Below are 5,401 nucleotides of genomic sequence, written 5' to 3'. Positions count from 1 at the left end.
CAATAAAAAGTTCACTTGTGTTCATAACATCATTTCTATGATGTGTGATTGCTATCTGTAAGTGAGACATTATGTTTTACAACAGGAGCATTACATTATATAATGCACAATTTATTATTATAGTTACTGTATATACAATGAGGTAAGTATGTACATCTTGACAGTTCTTTCCAAGAGAAGCCTTGTGGTAAGCTGAGGTAAACTGACTGTTCCTCAAGTTGATATATCACTTTAAAGTCTTTAAAGGCTTGAAAAATTCTTGACTTGTCCAGAAATGTTATTGATTTTGCTCAGATAGCGGAAGAACAAGTTAATTGTCCTTTGGAGAAAGGTGGAGCCAAAGTAGCTTTGGGGATATGACAGTAGTGACGGGAGCAGAGCTGAATCACCTCCTTGGGAGGTGCCTGGTATCTAGAGTGGCAAACCATAGGGTTACATGGGATTACATGGGATTGCATTGGATATTCAGCACAGAAACAGGACATTCGGCCCAACCAGTCCATGCCGGCGTTTATGCTCCACTCGCGCCTCCTCCCGTCTTTCCTCATCTAAATTTATCAGCATAACCCTCACTCATATGCATGTCTAGCCTCCCCTTGAATGCATCTATACTGTTCACATCAACCACTCCTTGTGGTAGCGAGTGCCACATTCACGCCACTCTTTCACTAAAGAAATTCAAAACCAATTAATAAAATGTATTCACTTTTTGTTTTTAAGTTTCAAGATAATAGTATTCACTTCAAACCAACCCAGTCAATCCTAATCTGGGAGAATCTGTGACAGGCCATGTGTGACTCTCTTGACTTTGAAAAAACAGACATAATTGGTACAACAGGCATTGCAATAGCCTAGAAATTGGATAAGGCCAGAAAACAGGCACGGGCGGGAACATGAAAGCCAGACACTAAGGGAATGCACAAAGGAGATTAGTTGACGTTGTTGTTACGATTTGGAATTGATAAATTTATAATTTATGTTTGTAATGTTTGTTTTGTCATGGCTCTCATTTCAGCTCTGTGCCCAGAAGGACGCTGTGATGTTCCGTGATAGAGGGATGGTAAGGTGGGGAAGTGGTGAACAATGGGGATCTGGGATTTTAACCATTGGAACTGATGCAGCGCTCACAGACAGCCATCTGGAACGGGGATCGGCTGCTTGCCACCTACCTCACAGCCCCATCTCTTCCTCCGTCGACTCCTCTTTATCCTTATCCTCCTTCTCTTTATCCTCATCCTCCTTCTTATGTGACGAAGGGCGATTTGTTACAAACCTCCCTGACAACAAGAAGAACTTTAATACAGATGAATACTTTTAATGATTACTATGCCTTTCTTTAAAATGCAAGTTTAGAACAAAGAATGTGGCGGAACATTTTTTAACAGACAATACTCAAACAAAAGAAGTTGTAGCCAAGGACAAATCTGGATTTGCTATGGAAACAGTGGAACCGGCCAGCATTGCCTTGAGATAAGATCTTCATTAAACTGCAACAAGTAAAACGTATGATGAAGTAACCCCACTAAATTTTGATCCAATCATAAACAACAAGGAGAAAAGCTATGCTTGAAGAACGAATCATTGTGTATGCAACGTGACTGCCACAAGAAGAATCGGAGTACAAAAAATATAAGAACGTGCATAATATCTAGTTTTTTTCTACTCATCGATGAGGACAAACGTGTCCTGGTCTAAAGAAGAGAAGACATTTAAAGAATTCAGCGGATTTCGAGTGATCAGTGGTTTGGCCAACCAGGCACTTGAAGTCTCCAGGGCAGGTCTAGTTGTGTTTTTTATTTAATCCTTATGTTAGTGCTTAAATAAATGATCTCTGTGTGAGAGATAATATATGCGTGTGTTTCTGTTAAAGTGGATTCAATCTACAAACCCTACTCTAACACCTTATGTGGGAGATGTGAAAGTCATAAATAATTCCTATAGTGGTCCCGGAACCCATGTGGCAAGTGCCGTGCCCTCACGATGGCCAAGTTGTGGAGCATACAGCAGACCACCATGAAATGGGACACCCGCTCCGGCAGATATTGGAGGGCTCCTGCTGAGCAGTGAAGGAAGCGGAACTGTTGCTTCAATACCCCGATGATCTGCTCCATGATATTGTTCGTGGCAGCAGGGCTCTCATTATTGAGTGCTAGCCACGAATGGTGAGGTTGCAGAGGGGAATCATCAACCAGGTGCAGAGCGGATAGCCCTTGTCTCTGAGCAGCTGCCCTCGGGTTGGCTGTGGTGGCTGGAAAATTGCAAATTGTGGGCCACTGTCTTCACCACAAATATTATAGTGCTTTTGAGGTGATATTTGTCATGTCCATGTACCATGAAGGCATCGCTGCCATATTTAATTATGTTACAATAACAAATAAAACTATCATCCTGCTTTTCCAAAACTACTGTGCGTACGGAAAGAGAAAACCTGTCCACAATCCTTTGCTCTACATTTCTCTTTAAATCTTTAACGATAAAACTGAAATTTTGTTTAGTTTTAGTAAAACATAATGGATGCAAGCTTTCTCCATATTTAATGCTTCTTTCATATTGTCCAGGCACATTAAATATGTCGGGGCCTGTTTTGCCTGATGCCCCTCTGCTGTGGTATTGAACAGGTGCCCAATGTATAAGTTTTTACACATTTTTCTGGTGGAATCATAATACATAGGCCCGGATTTTGCTCAGAGCGGTGAAGGAACGTCTTCCACCGTTCACCTCGGATACAGTTGCCCAGAGACCTTCCCCAGCTTGTCAGCAGAGATTGCTACTAATCCCACGTCTGATCTAGTGTGGCACCCTCTACAGGGGATCTGTGGTGTCTGTGAGCAGGTATAGCAGCAGAGAGGCTCTTCCACCAATCAGAGTGAAATATTCTCCCTGAGACACTGACTGCAAACCAGGAAGTATAAAACAGGAAAATAATTTAAATTTAAATCATTGTATAGGAAGTGAAATAAAGATTGGGGCTTACATATGGATCGGTGAGATAAATGAGAAAAACAGAAAAACATTAAATCTGCAACATTTATTTCCTTCTGAGGAAATGAAACTCCAAATTTGTAAAATTAATTTATCAGAACCAGAGACATTGTCCAGCTGTAATTGTCACTTATTGTGCCATTAAAAACTCACTTACTCCTGAATGCACTAGCACTATCTTTTTCATCCATCGTAAGTGCAAGACTAGTGGGTAATTAGCCTAAGGTCACGCCACACAAGTGAATTGATACAAAATATTATTGATTTATTCATCAATGTAAACATTGACATAATTTTGTTTCATTTAGCACAATTTTTGCAAGCAATAAAAATTTAACGGCCATGACGTGTAATTGCTGTCAGTAAGTGAGACATTATGTTGTTTTATAACAGGAGCATTACATTATTTAATGCACAATTTATTATTATAGTTATTGTATATACAATGAGGTAAGTATGTACATCCTGATAGTTTGTTCGAAGAGAAGCATTGAGGTAAGCTGAGGTAAGCTGACTGTTCCTAAAGTGGATTTATTTCTTTTAAGTCTTTAAAGGACTGACAAATTCTTGACTTGTCCAGAAATTTTATTGATTCCACTCAGATAGCGGAAGAGCAAAGTAATTGTCCTTTGGAGAAAGGTGGAGCCAAAGTATTGGGAGCTTTGGGAATTGACACAAGTGACGGGAGCAGAGCTGAATCACCTCCTTGGGAGGTGCCTGGTATCTAGAGAGACAAACCATAGGATTACATGGGATTGCATTGGATATACAGCACAGAAACAGGACATTCGGCCCAACCAGTCCATGCCGGCGTTTATGCTCGACTCGCGCCTCCTGCCGTCTTTCCTCATCTAAAGCTTTCAGCATAATCCCCTATTCTCTTCTCCCTAATATGCATGTCTAGCCTCCCCTTAAATGCATCTATACTGTTCGCATCAACCTCTCCCTGTGGTAGCGAGTTCAACATTTACACCACTCTTTTGACGAAACCAATGAATAAAATGTATTCACTTTTTGTTTTTATGTTTCAAAATAATAGTATTCACTTTGAATCAGAGCAGCCCAGTCAATCCTATTCTGGGAGAATCTGTGACAGGCCACGAGTGACTCTCTTGACTTTGAAAAAACAGATATAATTGGTACTACAGGCATTACAAAAGCCTAGAAATTGGATAAGGCCAGAAAACAGGCAAGGGCGGGAACACGAAAGACAGACGCTAAGGGAATGCAGAAAGGAGATTAGTTCATGTTGTTGTTATGATTTGGAATTGATAAATTTATAGTTTATGTTTGGAATGTTTGTTTTGTCATGGCTCTCATTTCAGCTCTGTGCCCAGGAGGACGCTGTGATGTTCCGTGATAGAGGGATGGTAAGGTGGGGAAGTGGTGAACAATGGGGATCTGGGATTTTAACCATTGGAACTGATGAGGCGCTCACAGACAGCCATCTAGAACGGGGATCAGCTGCTTGCCTCCTACCTCCCAGCCCCATCTCTTCCTCCGTCGCCTCCTCTTTATCCTCATCCTCCTTCTCTTTATCCTCATCCTCCTCCTTATGTGACGAAGGGCGATTTGTTGCAAACATCCCTGACAACAAGAAGAACTTTAATACAGATGAGAACTTTTAATGATGACTATACTTTACTTTAAAATGCAAGTTTAGAACAAAGAATGTGGCGGAACATTTTTTAATGACAATAGTCAAACAAAAGAAGTTGTAGCCGACGACAAATCTGGATTTGCTATGGAAGCAGTGGAACCGGCCAACATTGTCATGACATAAGATCCTCATTATACTGCAACAAGTAGCACATATGATGAAGTAATCCCACTAAATTTTGATCCAATCATAAACAACAAGGAAAAAAGCCATGCTTGAAGGAACGAATCATTGTGTATGCACGTGAATGCCACAAGAACAATCGGTGCACAAAAAATATAAGAACGGACATAATATCTAGGCTTTTTTTACTACAGACAACGAGGACAAATGTGCCCTGGTCTAAAGAAAAGAAGACATCTAAAGAATTCAGCGAACTTCAAGTGATCGGTGGTTTGGTCAACCAGGCACTTGAAGTCTCCAGGGCAAGTCTAGTTGTGTTTTTATTTAATCCTTATGTTAGTGGTTAAATAAATGATCTCTGTGCGAGAGATAGTATATGCGTGTGTTTCTGTTAAAGTGGATTCAATCTACAAACCCTACTCAAACACCTAATGTGGGAGGTGTGAAAGCCATAACTAATTCCTATAGTGTTCCCAGAACCCATGTGGCAAGAGCTGCGCCCTCACGATTGCCAAGTTGTGGAGCATGCAGCAGACCACCACGAAGTGGGACACCCGCTCCGGCAGGTACTGGAGGGCTCCTGCTGAGCGGTGATGGAAGCGGAACTGTTGCTGCAACACCCTGATGGTCTGCTCC

The 5,401-nt window shown here is 41.2% G+C and overlaps 1 long non-coding RNA gene across 1 annotated transcript; it reads left to right on the top strand.

Moving 5' to 3' along the window:
- Positions 1 to 1,676: 1,676 nt before the first annotated feature.
- LOC139259514 (uncharacterized) lies at positions 1,677 to 5,140 on the top strand. Its single transcript, XR_011592584.1, has 2 exons — positions 1,677 to 1,778; positions 4,308 to 5,140. It is a non-coding gene; the product is annotated as an uncharacterized lncRNA (long non-coding RNA).
- The last annotated feature ends 261 nt before the right edge of the window (positions 5,141 to 5,401 follow it).

The sequence above is a fragment of the Pristiophorus japonicus genome, chromosome 3 (genome assembly GCF_044704955.1).
Source record: "Pristiophorus japonicus isolate sPriJap1 chromosome 3, sPriJap1.hap1, whole genome shotgun sequence".
NCBI lineage: Eukaryota > Metazoa > Chordata > Chondrichthyes > Pristiophoridae > Pristiophorus > Pristiophorus japonicus.
Note: the sequence above shows the minus strand (reverse complement) of the source record. Positions and strands in the feature narration are given on the sequence as shown.